This window comes from Schistocerca americana, chromosome 7 (genome assembly GCF_021461395.2).
Source record: "Schistocerca americana isolate TAMUIC-IGC-003095 chromosome 7, iqSchAmer2.1, whole genome shotgun sequence".
Lineage (NCBI taxonomy): Eukaryota > Metazoa > Arthropoda > Insecta > Orthoptera > Acrididae > Schistocerca > Schistocerca americana.
The window spans coordinates 315,458,234-315,478,445 of NC_060125.1; positions in this window are offsets into that span (position 1 = coordinate 315,458,234).

Genomic DNA, 20,212 nt, shown 5'->3' on the forward strand with positions numbered 1-20,212 from the left:
CAAATAGCAACTCCGGATTGATATAGTTGTGAAGATTGTTCGGATAAATTTGGTCGATGAGTTTGCTTTCTGCAGTGGCTATGTTGCAGATATAACTGTTGAGTTTAATGAGGCCGGTCGTCTCATCAGTACTATATGTGCCTTCGCCTATTTGTAAAAATTGTTAAGCAAAATGTGCTGTTGTTTCGTCTTTCGATAGTTCAGCTCTCATGTTTTTTGTTAGACTCAGTATTTGTACGTATGGTGAGAGATGTGATCTTTTTATGCATGCACTGCTGTCGTCCGCTGGAGTTGACTTTTGGATAACTGGAAGTGTTCGTCGAAAATCTCGTCAGAGTATGAGTAGAGCTCCTTCCACCATTTCAGAGTTTCCTCGCATGTGTTATAATGTTCTGTCCATGGCTCTGGTGATTTTTATGTAACGTTGTGCATTCGTCCCAGGAGTAAATTTTACCTTGCTTTAAAAGTTCACCCTGTCCAGATGCTCCTGAAGTTCTACATACTGGGAACTGTCTTCGGCTATATTCAACAGTAACTGTAGGGCGGAATGGGCAGTTCTTCCTCCTTCCATAAAATTTAGTTGCAGTGTCGGATGATGCCAGCGCAAGTGCGATGTGTTGTTTAGCACGTTTTTCCACCAGCAGTAGATTTATTAGGAACGTTTTCCCTGTGCCCCGTGATGCACCCAAGCAAACAATTCCGCAAGTGTTTTGTCGATCCGGTACATGACAACGTTGTAAGTTGATTTTGATTTTCACTGAGGAGTTTTTTGTTGTGAGCAATGTATTGAAGTTGTACGTTGATGTTGTAGCTTTTTCCCTTTGTAGTTTCGTAGTTTAACACAATGATAGCATCTCTTCGTGATGCTTGCATCCCAAGTTGTACTAAGGTATGCTTGCTTATTGCTAAACATTTATCTTCTAGGTGAGTGAGTGTTTCATTGAAGATGTAGTTGTTAAATTTGATGGTCATTTGAGGATGAGCTTGTCGGATATGATACAGTAAGTCATCATTCATACTTTCTTTGAGAAAGTCCAGCAGCTGTTTTGGAATCGATGGCTACATGTTGCTAGAATTACGGTGAATAAGTGACTCATTTCTTCAGCTGAGGCTGTGAGTGAGGCTTCTTGTAGCATTAATTCCCAGTGGTTCACGTTTTCTAGTAGTCCTAAGTGCTGGCATGTTTATCCGTACGTCTGACATAGGTAACCGTCAATATTCTTGAGATCTGTGAAACATGTTGGTCCTCGTATTTCGTGTAGCAACAACCAGAGACAGAAACATTCGGCGTTGTTCGGATGTACGGTGTAGACCTTTACACGGCCTAGAACCCCAGTTTTCATGGTTCCTGGATGATCATCTACTGGAATTCCTTGTTTTCGTCATTGAAAGATTTTTCTTGTTGTGTTTCATGTGTAATAAGTAGGGGCATCCACACATAGTAATTTTTTCGCGAATGGATCCCTTTGATACAGTTGGTAAAAATCTGTTGTTTTCTAAGGTGGTTTGTTTGTGATATTTCTGGCGGTGGAAGTAAACTCTCTGTTCTTTCTCCAAATGCACTGCTAGATGTTGCACAGTTGGTTCACGTTCATGTATGGGAGAACCGAAAATCCGCCGGCCTGTTTTGTTACTGTTGATGTTGCAAGCCGTCATAAATATATGTCTGAGTGATGCTATCTTTGCATAAAGGAAAGCATTACCTCCTCAGTAACCTTCAAATTGAGAGCTACACCCTTAATTTTTATATATGAAATTAGTGAATATAGTCATAGCATTTTTGTCGCTTAAGCCTGCAGTCACTTCCAGAACACAAATTAATAATCAAAGTAATTAATTTTATAAAATGGAACCTTAAATTGCTGGTGTATCCATGTACCACCACAATAATATCAAATCAGTGGATATTTGAGGGAGTATGAATGAGAAAAATAGCGTGTTTAAGTTTACAAAATAATGACAAGTTTTATTAATCCTTTTATAACTACAACGAGCTGATAAATCTTACACAAAAAATGACAAACACAAATCAGAAAAGGGCAAAGTATACATTGTGGTGAGAGCTATACACATTCTCCACTGAATTAATCACTTTTACAACGCAATTTGACATTGTTTACACGAAGCCACTCTGAGGCCCATCTCTATTCAAATCCAACTACGAGCAAGTATACCACAAACTACGGTTCACCTGTGAACAGGGAGCTGTGAATATCATTTAATAACCCTACGCCGATGCAGCAGTATTTTACCCCTTCACCTTGATTCAGGCGGCAGCAGGAACGGCCCGCTGTGGACGGGGAGCGGCGCGTTGCGGCAGCTGTGATGTTCTGACTCGTCCACGAAAATTTGCAAACTACGCGGTCTGGCTTTCTGACTATCAGAACACTTCCCTGTTAGAGCCCTGAAATCGCGGCAGATTTCAGTGTCAGGTGCACCCATTCGCTGGTCTGGCCAATCAATTTGACTCCCAAGCACGATGGTGCGTGCTGGAATTGTAAAACGTCAGACAGCCGCCTCAGAACGAATAAGTTCACCCTCGTGACACATGATATGTCCGAAATGATACGTAGTTCCACTGTTGTATAGCTGGAAACTGCCACTGGCTATTAGCTCACCACAAAATACCGTCCACAAGTCTCAGCTACTAGGGAAAGACCTGAAGTTCCCCACCAGGGGAGGGCCATAAGACATAGAAAGCAAGGAATAACTACCGCTTTCCACCAAGCCTCGGTACGGGAGATGAATTAGCAAAAGCGAAACCGCCCCCACATTGCACAAACCAATCGAACTATCCTCTACTGATTGAATCTTCCCTCTTGAATCTTCTGTTGTCCTGGCAGCCAATCCAGACACAGCACCGGAGTTCCCACGCTGGAGGAGCAAGCCTCCACTTTGCATATCCTGACAGGAGCCAGTCAGTGACTCCAAATCTCTCATGTTTGAAAAAAGAAGATTTTAGAGCAGGTAAAATAAAAAAATAAAAAATCTACCTAGACGGGATCCAGCTGAATGGTTGACATTGTTCCAGAACATTCCATAACATTCGAGAGTGTACTGGAATGTTCCACAGTGACCTGGGATCTTCCGAGATGTTCCAAACATTCTGGAATCTTCCCAAATTTTTAAGACTATTCATGAATATTCCAAAACGCCCCAGCTCATTCTAGAACATTCTGGAATGCTGGAATGTGGAATGCTCTCGAATACTCTCGAATATTCTGGAATGTTCTCGAATACTATCGAATGTTCTGGAATGTTCTAGAACTTTCTAGACTGCGAAACACCACCTCATACAACTCCCTTGATCGTACCAGGACTGGTTTCTGAGTTTTAGCGTCATGTTCATTTTACACTTACTTTCATAATATATATTGGTTACTATGACAAAGCGTTAGACAGAGTAGTACGACATGAACCACCTGTTACACTTATTATGCGCATTGTGCCAGGTTACTGAATGGACAATACAAAGAAAGAAAAAACTCAGAAATATTATGGATCTGTTCCGTGAATGAAACTACCATTTACTAACTCCAGATAGCGGGCTGAACAGTCTAATCGTCAATCTGATACACACTTGTTAGGGAAACCTAATCAGTCTCTTAACACACCAAACGGTGAGAAAAACAAAGACACCTTGCCTCGTATCACTAAGCAGGATGAAAAGAGAGGAGCGCGAGTTCAAAAAATATACCTCGCTCTCTCAATGTGTAATAGTGTAGCATCTCTCAATACCATTTGCAATATTGTGCTATCCTTCTCTTCAACTGAATGGCAGCAAAAACCTCAGATCACAGCTTGTCTAATAAAACAGCTTTCAAACGGCTTGTACCGGATCAGCGATGCGTGCCCGCACAAACTGACAATAAAGGTATATCATACGTAAAACTGCTCCTCAGCGCTTACTAACTCACAACAGCATGAAAACCATTACATGGCGAGACAACTTAGGACTGCCCACGTCTGACCAGAAAAAACGTACTTTGGACGCGCCTTTCTTTCACTTCACTTATCCAGTTCATGTGTACACACTTATATCGAGTTAGACTGACACTGTGACCGATATGATGTTTATTAAAGAGGTTTGATACTGTGTACTGAGTTCACTGGTAGCTAATTACATTGAGTAGTTTTCAGGTGATAGGACTGAGTTCATGCTTTGGTGGGCAGTTACGGCTGCAGCTGGGCGAAAAAAAACTTGCCGAGCATAGACAGCGAAAGAGGTCGCTCTATTAGCGTCAGCTCGGAAACCAAGGAAAGGACGTGGATGCAGATATAGCGACAGGGCCTGGTAGCCTCTGGTACTACTTTCGTGCAAAAGAGCGCTCGTTGGCACATACAGCCTGTGAAATAGGAAGTCGCCTAGCCACGGGCAGACAAGTACTCTGAGCGGACCACAGTCCATTGTTCCAGAGGCTTGCAGCAGAGCTTTTTATAGCTGCTTTAGTCGAATCGCGACGACCGGAGTCACGATGATTGTTCTCTGTCGAGGAGAGTGCAATCTTCAGATTCTGCAGGTATCCCCTTGACGTTTCCCTGTAGACCTTCCTAAGAGATTCGTATCTGTTAAGTTCGTGAAAAAAGGACACAATGGCTGAAGTGGGCCAGCATGGCAGACGCTATATTTTTTATAGTCGCGTAAGCAACAATGCCAAACTGCTTCCCATACCACCGGAGAAACAGTATGTGGACTGGGACGCCTATGGTGACCTCAGAAGGCACACCAGCGGGCGCCTGCTCTATGTGACAGAAAGCGACAGGACTGGAGGAGCAGAACTTACCTGTTTTCTGGAGGGAGGCTGTATTGAGAGCGGAGAACTACGTGACTGGCATATAGAAGCACTCTTGTATTTTGACTGATTGTTTCAGCTTTTTGAGAGTAATCAACATGGAGCATTTTTGAAAATGGTAGTGGAGAGACTGAGACGTTCGGAGATAGATTCAGGCTCTGGCCATGAGCAGATAGATTCAGTCTTTGACTTGGTGGTTTTATTCGTCTGGGTGTTGGTCATGACGCGAGACTGATAGTATATTACTTTTGATCCAAAGACACGGTCGCAGACCCTGGGACGGGAGGAAACGAAGTCCATTGTTCGAGTGGACGGAGACCTGCACTGGTGGCCACAATGCAGACTCCCGCAGGTGTATGGTGAGCATTTTGCAGCTCTGGCACTTTAGGAATCTTTAGGGTGAAGTTTCATTGTCCACGGTGTGCTCTTTCGAACAGAAGCAGTTGCTGTTCAATTTACGCATATCGTGGTAGCTTGAAACTTTGCAGTTCACAATCACTGTCAGTTAAAATAGTCAGCCAGATTGCATTATCCATAGTGAAAGTTGAAGTTAGTTATTCACCACTCCCCAACTTTGGCAACCGTACATCAGTACATACTTCATTGCATTAAGCAGGAGCAAGTATCAAATCAAGGTTGTTTATAGCTGTACATGTCCAATGCCATTTATAAAAATAAATCTCTTATTATCTTGTATGTTATTGTTATTTCAAAAGATAACAATCCTTAGTCACTTATTAATTTGATTCACTTATATGGGACATAAAAAGAGTTAGCCGGCCGCGGTGGCCGAGCGGTTCTAGGCGCTTTAGTCGGGCACCACGCGGGTGCTACGGTCGCAGGTTCGAATCCTGTCTCGGGTATCGATGTGTGTGATGTCCTTAGGTTAGTTAGGTTTAAGTAGTTCTAAGTTCCAGGGGACTGGTGATCTCAGATGTTAAGTCCCATAGTGCTCAAAGCCATAAAAAGAGTTATTTCTGAATATTACACGTTTTCTCAACTTCAGTTTCACTGGCAGGGCCCCAACTTAGTCGTTTGTGCATAAATATCCTGTCGCGTTTAATTTATAAGTGTAACCAAGGATTGGTTCTAGGCCGCATAATATTGCAGGGCAGAAGTCCAGTAGACGTACTCCACATACCTTCCCACAAAACGAGACACTTATAACTGCTTCTCCTTCTTCCTTTCAAATTCTACCTGCTCATGTGACATGACCACCTCCTAGCCGCTCATTGGCCCAACTACTGACTCCAAAGACGTCCAGGTAGCAGACAAAATATCGAAATCGATCAATTGCGATCGGAAAATAAACTTAAGAGCTATCCTGTAACTGATGCGAAAAATTCGTGACCCAAATGAAGGGTGGCTGAATCAACAGACACTTCCCAGTTTAAATAACATCTTTAACAGAGATGTAAATAACTTATTTATTTCCTTTCTTATGTAAGCAGAATAACAAGGGGCAGTATGGCGTGATCTTATGGCGTGCTAACATCATCGATGATGTCATTGATGAGTGATGGGATTTCCCCACCTCCACTCCCACCGCCACCTCCTTCTGACAAAGGCCAATTGCCCTATGTATAAAACAGCAGGAATCCAAATTTTGGCGGGAAATTCAAAATTTTCCCAGGAAATTTAAAAAAAATAGCCCAATTGCGCAAGTGTGTTTCATGTAGGGCTGTTGTCCCAACTATAAACCATGCAAAATTCAATATAGTGCTTGCTAGGTGACTTGGAATGCAAGCATCAGAATCCAAGATGTTTGATCTGGAATACAAGATGGAAACCAGGGCATACTGGTGCACCTCTACGATGTCATAATACAGCTCAGACTGCCAGTCTATCTATAACGCTTAGGAATTCTGGTGTGCAGGCCCAGAGCAGGAAAACTATCACAACTTTATTACGTCACAATCCAAGGTGATAGGACATAGGGAAGTGACTTGCATGTAGAGACCTCTGGGGCTATTTATAGCAAACAGGTCATTGTGTAATTCTATCTTGCCTGTCTCAAGTTAAGTAATTCCCCCTGCTTAAACAAATGTTTATATTTAGCCAGCACGTATGTCATACAGGATCGTAAGTTCAAATTGTACGCTGTGTAGTAGAAGCACTCGCATCTTTAATTAAACAAATACCTTGCCGGGCAGAACTCCCTACTCGGTGATCGCAAAGCTCTCGATCACAAGACTGGTTGAGAACTCTGCTAACACCCTATCTGTAGCATCCTTGCTGAGAGCCAAGACAGAAAGTGGACAATTGCGTCTTTATTTAAACAAACACCACACCAGGAAGGGTCTCTTCTAGTAAGTTCACCGTCTGCAGACCGTCCACAAACACTCATGGGACTGTCATGGTCACACGCTGCCATAGGCAGCAGGCAGGGTGGACACATTGTTGGCAAACTAGGTGCATTCAGACCTTGTGAGACCAATTGGGGAGCTACTTGATTGAGAAATAGTGGCGCCGGTCATGAAAACTGACTATGGCTGGGAGACTGGTGTGCTGTCCGCATGACCCTTCATATTCACATCTGGTGATGCCTAAGGTCTGAGGATGACATGGCGACCGATCGGTGCCGATGGGCCCTCAAGGCTTGTATTTCTCTACTGCAGGTTGGGAAGAGCTCTCATTTACAAGGAGAATCGTAACGTTCAAAGAAGTGGTAAATACAAACGATGAGAAAACAGAATCGTACGAGTTTAATGGCCTGTAGCTTTCTTATCCACAGCATTTCAACATGAAAAACTGTCACCAGTATCAAACGCCAGACCACAGAACACCTGCCGACATGGTCTTAAGAGTGTAGGCGAATAGACCCCATAGTCCATCCGTGTAATGACTGAGCATGGTGCTCCCAGGATACTGGGGCTATGAATCACATGTATGCGGTGGAGTGCAGCAGGCTGGCATTCTGTCACATGCACAGCCACAGCTTATCGTAGTTATGAAATTGTGTTTGTAAGCAGTTGACATAGAGTGGTTCTTCTATTATCAGTGTATGATACACACACAGTATTGATCATACTGACGTCTTCTATGCTATTCAGTTTAGAGTATACAGCAGCGCCTCCCCCTCTCGTCATGTGGCGTGATGTTGTTATGTCTGTATTGCAGTCAGCTCACCCACAATGACAATAGTGGTATACAATATACTCCATATGCACCACATAAAGATTTGCTGAGTATAAGGACGTCAGAGGTTTCTACTAGATTTCTAAGTCGAACGTCGAAATACCAAGAGCAAAGTGGTGTCGTTTCTACAGAAGTCAGAAAACGTATGAGACTTACTGTCAGTTCTTGAAAAATGGAAACAGTTGTTGAATAGCATATTATTATAAATTACAACGTCGATCCTTTGTTACACAAGAAGAAAATGCTGTTGATAGCACTGATACATTTCGAATACGTCATACAAAACTCAGAATCCATCTGTGTTTTATGGTGTAAACGTCAGACATCTCCACAGAACATCTAAAAGACGTCAGGTGACATACATACAGCAAGTCACTGACTTTTCATGTCAGTTTGGTGTGAAATCAACTTGATGATATTTCTACATAAAGAAAGTGCAATCATGCATTTCTGCTCATGCTGTAACATCTTGGAACTGTATTTAACGTGTTAAACTCAGCAAATGTACTACAAAGTTATCCATTTTCCACTTAAATAATAGAACTTCCGCGCCAAATACCATCTTAGTATATATGTATAGTTAAGGCTCACCGGCCTATTGACCATCTTCTTCTTCTGTGCGGATGCACAAACGGTGTCCGAACTCTTACGGGAATCGGCAACTCGCCGCGAGTAATGAGTATAATGGGCGAGGGCACTACGAATGTAGTGCGGGGCAATACGTTCAGAATGTGGGTTTCGCGGGAGGCGTGCCAGAGATAAATAGTGTAACTTTCTTGCTATTTGTCATGTGAGAAAAGAGATACAGCCTTCGATTTGATGGACCTCAAGCATATTCACTTTGTTTTTGGAAAGAACATCTTGTGACCACTTGTGTTGTTCCTGTCTTTAAAAATAACTTCATTAAAATGGAAATGTCGCTTATGTCTCCCAAAGAAGTAGCATCCATCACAAAATCCTTAAAATCTAAATATTCCAGTGGGTATGATAACATCAATGAAGTTAATCAAAGAGTGCTCATGCGAGTTGAGTTCTATCTTAAGTTATTTGTATAATAAATTTCTTATCAGCAGAACATTTCCAGACTGGCAAAAATATGCTGAAGTTAAACCTCTTTACAAGAAGGGGGATAAAGAGATATCATCAAACTATTGACCAATTTCACTTTTGTCGCCTTTCTCAAAAAATATTTGAAAACAAGTTTATCAAAACTAGACATGATTGTCTTAATGGGATTTCCACGATCGTTCATTAAATAAATAAAAATATGGCATTTCAGTCTTTGATCGCTATTTTTTATTTTCAATGACCGGTTTCAGGCTAGCTGCCCATCTTCATATCTGTTAGAAAAGTTAAAATATAATTAACAAGAGAGATACAGTTAGTTCAAATTGTTCAAATTGCTCTGAGCACTATGGGACTCAACATCTTAGGTCATAAGTCCCCTAGAACTTAGAACTACTTAATCCTAACTAACCCAAGGACATCACACACACCCATGCCCGAGGCAGGATTCGAACCTGCGACCGTAGCAGTCCCGCGATTCCGGACTGCAGCGCCAGAACCTCACGGCCACCGCGGCCGGCATACAGTTAGTGATAGGAATATCTTAGTTTACAAAAAGAAATTTTGGAACGTATTAAATGCCAACATACCATATATTGTAGTTGCAGAGTAACTTGTCAGTACACAACTATCGGTTCGCTGTCATAACTAAAGTAAATTTTAATCTGTTAAAACCTTATATCGCAGTTTTAGAGAAACATGATTGGTAACAGTCAAAAAAGTGCCCTCTACCTATAAGAATTGTGCATATGTTATTATTTCACCGTACATATTAATGGCGAATATACTTTTTGATAAAACAATTTTTAAAGTAATAACATACGAATAATCTTTTTTTTTTTTTGAGTGGACCATGTACCCAACTAATTTACACTAATTTAAAATTTCTTTATGAAGAAACTTAAAAATATAATTAAAATGTAGATATTCTTTCGAAAATGTGCGTTTCCTCTTCTTTGTTTTGACTGGTGGTGGAGAGGATTTCCCTACGTCAGTACACAACGCCACGCCAAGTCCTCTTCCGCTCCGCCCAATTCACCTCGCTGCCACTACGATGAGGACCGTTCCGCTGCAGTTGGTTCTTACTGGAGCGTGCTGTTGCATTCAAGAGTAAGCCTAAGACAGGTCTTTAAAAATCTCATAATAACTCCTGTGCATAAAATCGCTTTGCTCATTAAGTAGTAGGCCTGGGATTTTTCTTTGATGAGCGTATATATCAATCTCTTCGAGCACGTTGAGATAGAGACTTTTTGGAGCTTTATGTAGCACCTCCATTTGTTCATTTATATTACTCACTTCATGTTTACTATCTTTTACGTGTGCTCCAAATGCTGTCCGATTGCTATGACTGCAATGTTCCCTGTATCAAATTTCAAAATTCCTCCCTGTCTGTCCTATATAATAACTGTCACATCTCCTTAAGCATCAGACTGCAAATAATATATGGTTCAAGTTACAGTTTGGATTTCTTAAGGGTTGGGATATAGAGAGAGCTGTTTACACTTACAGTTAAGTCATCAGATAATAAATTAGAGGCTACTGACATTTTCTGTGATCTGTAAAAAGCCTTTGACTGTATGAACCACAGCATCCTCTTAAGTAAATTAGAATAGTATGGTGTCCCTGGCAATGCTGCGATATGCTTTGAGTCTTATCCATCTAACAGCAGACAAAGGGTGTCACTGCAAAATACCTGTGTAGTAAGCAGTCAGTCTTCACCTGACTGGAAATTAATTACATGTGGTGTTCCATAAGGTTCCATCTTGGGGCCATTGCTTTTTCTTGTGTACATTAATGACCTGTCATCTGTTACATTGCCAAATGCTAAGTTTGTTTTGTTTGCAGATGATACAAACATTGCAATAAGTAGCAAGTCAAGGACAGATTTAGAAATAACTGCCAATCAAATTTTCACTGACATTAATAAGTGGTTTAAATTTAGTCTGCTGTCATCAAACTATGAGAAGACCCACTATATGCAGTTGAGAAACTGTAAGAGATTTCCTTCCAGCATACGTATAACATACAAAGACATGCACATCAAAGAGGTTGACAGAGATAAATTTATGGGAATACAACTCAATAATACGAGGTGCATTCAAGTTCTAAGGCCTCCGATTTTTTTTCTAATTAACTACTCACCCAAAATCGATGAAACTGGCGTTACTTCTCGACGTAATCGCCCTGCAGACGTACACAGTTTTCGCAACACTGACGCCATGATTCCATGGCTGCAGCGAAGGCTTCTTTAGGAGTCTGTTTTGACCACTGGAAAATCGCTGAGGCAATAGCAGCACGGCTTGTGAATGTGCGGCCATGGAGAGTGTCTTTCATTGTTGAAAAAAGCCAAAAGTCACTAGAAGCCAGGTCAGGTGAGTAGGGAGCATGAGGAATCACTTCAAAGTTGCTATCACGAAGAAACTGTTGCGTAACGTTAGCTTGATGTGGGGGTGCGTTGTCTTGGTGAAACAGCACACGCGCAGCCCTTCCCGGACGTTTTTGTTGCAGTGCAGGAAGGAATTTGTTCTTCAAAACATTTTCGTAGGATGCACCTGTTACCATAGTGCCCTTTGGAGCGCAATGGGTAAGGATTACGCTCTCGCTGTCCCAGAACATGGACACCATCATTTTTTCAGCACTTGCAGTTACCCGAAAATTTTTTGGTGGCGGTGAATCTGTGTGCTTCCATTGAACTGACTGGCGCTTTGTTTCTGGATTGAAAAATGGCATCCACGTCTCATCCATTGTCACAACTGACGAAAAGAAAGTCCCATTCATGCTGTCGTTGCGTGTCAACATTGCTTGGCCACATGCCACACGGGCAGCCATGTGGTCATCTGTAAGCATTCGTGGCACCCACCTGGATGACACTTTTCGCATTTTCAGGTCATCATGCAGGATTGTGTGCACAGAACCCACAGAAATGCCAACTCTGGAGGCAATCTGATCAACAGTCATTCGGCGATCCCCCAAAACAATTCTCTCCACTTTCTCGATTATGTCGTCAGGCCAGCTTGTGCGATCCCAAGGTTGTTTCGGTTTGCTGTCACACGATGTTCTGCCTTCATTAAACTGTCGCACCCACAAATGCACTTTCGACACATCCATAACTCCATCACCACATGTCTCCTTCAACTGTCGATGAATTTCAATTGGTTTCACACCACGCAAATTCAGAAAACGAATGATTTCACACTATCCAAGTAAGGAAAACGTCGCCATTTTAAGTATTTAAAACAGTTCTCATTCTCTCCACTGGCGGTAAAATTCCATCTGCCATATGGTGCTGCCATCTCTGGGATGTATTGACAATGAACGCGGCCTCATTTTAAAACAATGCGCATGTTTCTATCTCTTTCCAGTCCAGAGAAAAAAAATCAGAGGCCTTAGAACTTGAATGCACCTCGTAAATTCAGTTGGGAAGGACATACCATGGAATTGCTTAGGCACCTAAACAAGTTTGTATTTGCAGTGAGAATGATGTCAGATGTAGGAGATATAAATATAAAAGACTTCCATACTTTGCTTACTTTCATTCAGTTCTGTTGTATGGGATCATGTTCTGGGGCAACTCATGAAACTGAGCAAAAGTTGTAGGGTGCAAAAGCGTGCGATAAGAATCATTTGTGGTGTAAATTCTTCTGCTTCTCAGCACATTTATTCCTTAATGAAATTTGTTGCAAGTAATACACCTCTATTTCCAGCCAATAACTCAATACATAGTATCAGTATTAGGAATAAGAACAATCTACATAAAGACATAAAAACACTTACCTTGCTCCAAAAAGGGGTCCAATATTAGGAAACACACGTTTTCAATAAATTGCAAGCAACTATTAAAAACTTGGTTTCCAATAAAGCACTGTTTAAACAGAGTTTGAAAGACTTTTTGATAGGCACCTTCTTCTACTCTATAGATGAAAATCTTAACAGAGACTGTTAAGACAGCTTAAGTAAAAATGTCTGTTGGATTTCAGTTTTTACAGCACTTGGTCACAACAGTCAATATTAGGTATTTTGTGTATGATAAACCTATTAGTAGTGCATAACAATGTTTCAGTCTGACAGCACGTTAATTCTGTAAATATTTGCTGTTCCATCTTACTGCATTGTATTCACTTATTTTGACAATCTTATGACAAATGATCGGGTCAGTAAGTATTATATTCAAATGTTTTCTGCTTTTGTGTTATATACTTTCAGACATGTTCCACACTCATGAGAATCATCTCATTTTTTGGGTCTATGGAATGAAAACTGAATCTTATCTTATATGTGCACATTTCAAGGTTGTTTTATGTTTGTGTTTTAGAGTAAGAGTGTGTCTGAGTTCCTTGATCAGTGTAGCATGTGAAGTATCCTGATTAAATGGTGTTGGAGTCGAAACTTGTAGTTTGAGCTTCAGTTGATACTCATTTATTGCACTGTTAATTTTTTACTTTGTCAATTAACTTCATGATAGTAATAAGGTATTTAAAATTTGAGTCAGGAATGGTGTTCAAGCCCTATTTCCCCACTCATACCATCCCCAAGGCAACTACATGGCATGCTGCATTAGCATTTATGAGCTATAAACCACATTTAGAGTTCACAATTTAAAGTTCTTCATAAATAATACTCGCAAATGAGCACTTTAGTCTCACAAGTGCTGCACACCATATGAGCCTGTTCCTGACATATGGCAAATTGAACCCAAAGTTTCCAGATATTGACTTTTTAAATGCCGCACTACAAAACAGATGGTCAGGATCATCCTCTTCAGGAACTTCTTTCCCCTACAGGTTTTGTCAGGTTTGTACTACCAGAAGATAGTTCTGTTTCTTCTTCCTCACTAGAAAATTCATCCTCATTTCATTTTGTCCTAGATAAGAGTCTTTATTTCCCAGTATGAAGTCTTCTCTTTTGTAGGTCTATTTGATGTTTTTCTGGTTCCTGCTTGATTGTTGTGTCATTTTAATCCTATGAGAGGAATCTGTCTCATGTGATGCCTTCTTCTGTAGATTCTATTCACTTTTTTTCTTGCTATAGAACACTTCAATACATTTTTACTGAGAAAACTGGTTAGGACAGTAAATGCAAGTGCTTTCTGCCCTCTCTTTGATGTCTTCTGGTTTATGGTTTGGCCTGGAGAAATGTGTTGGGGCTTGACATAGCCTACAGATGTTGATAAACTTGCTATCTGCTCTTCCGTTCACTGTCCATTGCCTTTCATCAAATGACCTCCACTTTCAGTTCCAGAAGTTTGTAGGTCACAAACTTCACCATCACAAAGTGCTTCACCGCTGTCAGCAATATGTTCTGCTTAATGTTCAGCTGCAATGAAATCAGCTACTGTGGAAACTCCTCTGTTTATTGGATAAATGCCCATACATTTAAATCCACTGACGACTATTGCACCACTCTGGACTCTGAGGTATGGCTCTCCAAAGTTCTCCACAATCATAGATGTCTATACCACCTTTTCCTAAAGCCTGTCTGATCTCTTTACTATAATGTCTTCAGGGGGTCCACGAAAGTCTTATTGAGGGGTTGTAATCTATGTTTAGTAGGAGGAGGCAAGCAGAGGATGGTCACATCATTATCTTTTGGTTTTATTATGACACCTGTATTCCTGATAAGAAAATAATGCCCATCCAATATGACCAAGACTGATCAGCTATAGATTTTGTATGTTTAATGAAGTGGGTAAATTATTCGGTGAACAGATAGAAGTGTGCCCAACCTGACTGATGACAGAATGAGATTTTCACTCTGCAGCGGAGTGTGCACTGATATGAAACTTCCTGGCAGATTAAAACTGTGTGCCCGACTGAGACTCGAACTCGGGACCCGAGTTCGAGTCTCGGTCAGGCACACGGTTTTAATCTGCCAGGAAGTTTCTGACTGATGACATTTTGCAGTAACTCCAGGAAGTCCACCTTTCATCAGTCTGGCTGTACCATTGGTGCATGAAAAAAACAATCGGAGGCAAGAAGTTGCTGCCTGCACTGAAGCACAAGATGATCATCAACAGCCCTTTCTCTCTGTAGAAATGTGGATTCCTATCTGTTTTCTTCCTTCATGCCAATTACATGAGGAATTTTTTTACACTACACTTCGACCGGACTTACCAACACTTTAAGATCTGGTTAGGAGGAGATCCAGGCCAGGAGGATAACAATGTCTAGTGAATTTGGCTTCCAGAAAATCAAAAAATTTCATGACACCGTCTTGATTGAAATCGATGTCTCAAGCAATTGATGTTCCTTCAGGCTTTTGTACTGAAAGTTGATTCTTGTTGTAATGTTACAAGTAGAAGATTTGACTGCCACAGGATGCTGTGAGTGAACATGAAAATTTGTTGGTGTGGCCAGCTGCTGGTAGGTGAGCAGAGCATAAGTAAAAGTGGCTAACTAGCCATGAGGGTCAGTGGCCATCAAGGTTTTCCCAGGCAGAAAAAAGAAGTGTGTTCTGGTGACATGGTCATGGAATGAGTTAAGATGGAGGAACCTGTGACTTGGAACATTGTTATTAATACAATTCTAATGAAAAATATGTAAAATTTACCACAAGTATGCTAGAGAAAAACCAATAACAGTTTTTGAACTGCCAAATGGGGATAGCTCATTGAACATAAATCCATGTCAGTGAAGGCTTCAGTGAGACCCTCGGTATATTTTTAGAGGGACTTCTCATCACTACAGATATGATGGTGGTTGCAGCTTGGCTTGTACATCACGTGACTGGTTTCACAGGTGGCCCTGCCTTTGATGGTATAGGTGATGTTACTGACTGGACTGGAGTAGGTGGTGGTAGGTGGATGTATGGGGTCTTGCATCTAGGTCTATTACAGAGGTATGAGCCATTAGGTAAGGGATTAGGAGCAGGAGTTGAGTAAGGGTGGATTAGCATATTGTGAAGGTTCGGTGGATGGCGGAATACCACTATAGAAGGGGTGGGAAGGATAGTGGGCAGGACGTTTCTCATTTTAGGGAATGACAAGAAGTAATCGAAACCCTGGCAGAGTATGTAATTTAGTTGCTCCAGTCCCAGATGGTACTGAGTTACGAGGGGAATGCTCCTCTGTGGCCGGACTGTGGGACTTTGGGAGGTGGTGGGAGACTGGAAAGAAAAGGCATGGGAGATTTGTTTTTGTACAAGGTAGGGAGGACAATTACAGTCAGTGAAGGCTTCAGTGAGATCCCCGAAAATGACCACAGGTGGCTAGGCTGTACAGAAGGGACTTCTTGGTATGGAATGGGTGGCAGCTGTAGAAATGGAGGTATTTCTGGTGGTTAGTAGGTTTGATAAGGATGGAGGTACTGATGTAACCATCTCTGAGGTGAAGGTCAACATCTAGGAAGGTGGCTTTTTGGGTTGAGTAGGACCAGATGAAGCAAATGGGGGAGAAGTTGTTGAGGTTCTGGAGGAATGTGGATAGTGTGTCCTTGTCTCGAATCCAGGTAGCAAAGATGTCATCAATGAATCTGAACCAAGTGAGGTGTTTAGGATTCTGGGTTTTTTAGGGAGGATTCATCTAGATGGCCCATGAATAGGTTGGCATAGGATGGTGGCACATGGGTGCCCATAGTCATACCCCGGATTTGTTTGTTGGTAATGCTTTCAAAGGAGAAGTAATTGTGGGTGAGGATATAGTTGGTCACTCCATCACTACACAGCTGTCATTGCACCACCACTCCCAGTCTTTTAATTTCTTCTTCTTTTTATTTCTCTCCTTTCTGCTATTTCGCATTGACTGTCATATCATCTGAAAGTCCCAATTATTGGGGGTATTGACTACTATGACCTTAGTTCTATATTTGCACACTACAGTGCAGCATTTACTTAAAAAGATGCAGAATTCTCTTTCAAAGTCACCTCGCCATTCAAAGTCACCTCGCCATTCAAAGTCATCCCACTTTGTGGTACCTAGAAAATCATCCAGTACGACACAGCACGGATACCAGAAAGGGAAACCAACAGAAATAGCAATTTAATTTATTGTACAGGGCTTATTCAACCAGATGGTAGTGTCAGATGTTTTCCTTGACTTATGAAAAGTGTTTAACACAATTAATGATGCAGTCCTAATAGAGAAACTAGAAAACTCTGGTATTCATGGATAAAGAGCAGATTGGATATCATCATGTCTCAGTAGTAGGAGGTGACATGTAACTATTAACAATTTAAACACGTCAGAAGTTAAAAGCATTAAATGTGATGTAACTCAAGGATCTGTTGTGGGACCTATCCTCTTCAATTTATTTTTAAATAATGTACAAATGTATGAAAATGACCATAAGATACTGCAGGCATATGATATGACTCTGCTAAATCTTTCCAACAACTTTCAAGCACTTGAGAAGAACACTTTCATATCAGTCAATGACACATCACAATGGCTTATAGACAATGAGTTAATAATTAATCTGGAAACAAAAGGAAGAACATAAAGATGTTTTTCTAGGTGAAAAAGAACTGAAAGATGTAACTGCAGTTAAATTTTTTGTCGTAATAATAGACAGTCAGCTAAACAGGAAGCAGCAAATAAATACTATACCCAACAAGCTGACCTTAGTGATATTAGTAATGAAACAACTGGCTCAGTATGTACATCAAGACCTTTTGTGCACTGTCTATACTGGACTTTTTGAACCATACATGCAATATGGTATCACACTATGAGGGACTCAACCACCACAGGAATGAAAAGAATATTCACACTACAAACAAAAGACGTTTGAATTATATTGAAAAAGAAGCAGAAAGAATCTTGTAGAAACTATTTCAAAGAATTTAAGGTTTTGATATTTCCATCACTGTGGCAAGCTCCCACAAAGCTGGAGACCAATGAGACTGTTCATCCTGACAACACAAGGATCAGAAAACAACTGTGGTGCATTTCTCACAGACTCCATACTTTTGAAATAGGACCTAAATATGTTGATATAAAATTAATACAGGCATTGCCAAGGTACTTACAAAATCTCTAAACTGAGATGATGGTCCCTGCATGCCTAAAAGAGTTTTCAATAGAAGAAGAATTCTACAGTGTGTCTGAGTACATCAGCAGACAGTAGGGAAAAGTTTATGCTGTGAATGATAAACGCTATGTACAATATTAAGAGAAACTAGAATTAGAGATTAATGTGTAGCAACTGCTACTCACATTGACTGCTGTTCCGCACTCATTAGGTCCATTCATGCCATCCATAGATAGACTTGTGTCATGAATTCACAGACTGCACAGCAACAAATGAACGGTGTAAACTGCCAAGTTTGAATCCGCCACTTGAAGCACTGAATAATGTTGTTGCCTACTCCTTGGAGTTTTAACTTTTGTTTTTTGTGTTTATTCTGTTCGTTGGTTACCGTTTTTGTTGTTTACAAGTTACCTGTAGCAACTGTGCTCCTTTTTCTGTAACACCAAATAATAAATGATTCAAGTATATTCTCAGTGCGTGTCTGAATATCTATTAAGTATGAGTAGCTCTACACGATGAAAATTAATGCCGACATGATGTCTGACTTGGAAGAGTTCCCACACCATTTGTTGAGAAAAGTGGCCCAGGGTGTTTGGCTAAATTAGTTACTTCCAAAAAACACACATAATACATCAGACAAAACTGACTTCCAAACCTTTTTATATATAAATGTACCATCTGCTATTCTATAGCTTTGGTGCGAATGATCATGTGGCATTGCTGGATGGAAGTTCCTACCTGAGGAAGTTCACCCACTGAGTTGTAAGTGTGTTCAGTCAACACCACATTGGATGATTTGTGTGTTGATTATGATGAAGCAGTGATGACAACACAACACCTGGTCCTCAAGCAGAGGAAACCTGACCAGGCTGGGAATGGAACCCAGGCCTGTTGCATGGCAGTCAGATGTGCTGACCACTATGCTAAGGGGATGGACCCTTCGTGGGAATTTTGCATTGACAAAGTAATATTATTTAGCACCATTCTGTTCTGTTATATTTGGCATAATACAAAAGTCCAACTGAAAACAGTCTGCTGCATGTACTTGGTATTATTTCACTTATTAGGACTTGAAGACAGCTAGAAAATATGCCTTGAAATCAGAAAAACAAATGTGGAATCCTATTTAGAAAGCACTGGCCGCATTGCCTGCTTTGGTATGGCAGATTGTTCTCTATGTATGACTTCAGAAATTACGTTTAGTTCCAATATATTATTTTCTTTTTCACTTAAAAATATTTCGTGTGATACCATGTCATATGTATATTCAAAATGTGTAACTGGTAAGCTTCTATCAGCAATTTAGCAATAATGGTTTGGTAAAAACTAAATTTCCTCCTGAGTGGATGCTTTAGCAGACCCCTCCCCCCCCCCCCCCTCCCCCACCCACTTCCTATTTAGCCCAAGGCGTCACCCTACAATGTCAATATCAGCTCGCAGGGACAAAAAAAAAATGCTGATCTACACAATTGAAGGTCTTATACCAACCGGCTATATGTTAATATTTGAGGCTTGTGCTATTTGATGATTAAATACTATTTACACATTCTCAGTTGAGAAAACTGTGGCATGCTAAGCAAATTGTTGCCAGTTCAGTGTGTGACTACTCTTGAGTACACTACTTTCCCCAATGGTTTGGAAAAAGATGTTAGTAAGAGAACTGGACAATAAGTGTTTAAGGCTGTCGTGTTATCTTTCTTATGAAGTGGTTTAATCATTGCACATTTTAACCTGTTTGGAAAAATTCCCTGTGCCAGTGATGCACTGAATATATCACACAGGACATTCCTTAATAAGTTGGAACAACTTTTCAGAATTCTGTTTGAAATATCATCAATCCCACAATAACTTTTGTTCTTTAGAGTTTTTATAATTGCATTGGCACTGAGCTGCAGAGGTAGCATTTTCACTTGACATCATATGTCGGTGACATCGCATTGGCACCAAGTGACAGAAGTGGCATCTTAGCATGGTGTCACACATGGGAAAGATCACACTGACACCAAGCTGCAGAGATGGCATCTTCACATGGTGGCATCACATTAGCACTGAGTTGCGGAGTTGGGATCTTCACACTGCACTATCCCAGCAGCACCAAGCTGCAGAGACAGCATCTTCACATGGAGGCATCGCATCAGCACCGAACTGCAGGGACAGTATCATCACACAGCAGAATCGCATTGGCACTGAGCTCCAGAGGGGGCATCTTCACACGGTGGAATTGAACCAATACCAAACTGCAGAGGTGACATT